Here is a 432-nt window from a genome sequence, read left to right on the forward strand (position 1 = left end):
ACACCTTAAAAATTGCCTTTGGGTGCAGTCTGTGGGACGTCACTTAAATGGTGCCGGGCTAGTGCAGGTGAAAATGTGTGAGCTTTCGAACCTGTGAGAGAGCTGGCTACTATTGTAAAGACAGTAGGAAATGTCCAACTGAAAATGTGTGTATTTTCAAAGTTGTAAGACAGCCAGTCACGGAATGAAACTACAAGGAAAAAGAAAATAGAAAGTGCAAATTGTTCCTTTGCAGTGAAAAAATAATGGAAAAATACATCTCCTGAAGGCATGGGTATTAGTCCCGTCTAAAGAACTACTCTTCTAATAGCAAAAAAAAATGAATGAAGCCAGAAGGAATAATACACGTGATTGGTAAAATCAAGGCAAAATGACAGAAAGCCAAACTTCACTTTGATAAAGCTGCCGATTCATTGCCAGAGCTGGGTACTA

The sequence above is a fragment of the Rhincodon typus genome, chromosome 4 (assembly GCF_021869965.1).
Source record: "Rhincodon typus isolate 14 chromosome 4, sRhiTyp1.1, whole genome shotgun sequence".
NCBI lineage: Eukaryota > Metazoa > Chordata > Chondrichthyes > Orectolobiformes > Rhincodontidae > Rhincodon > Rhincodon typus.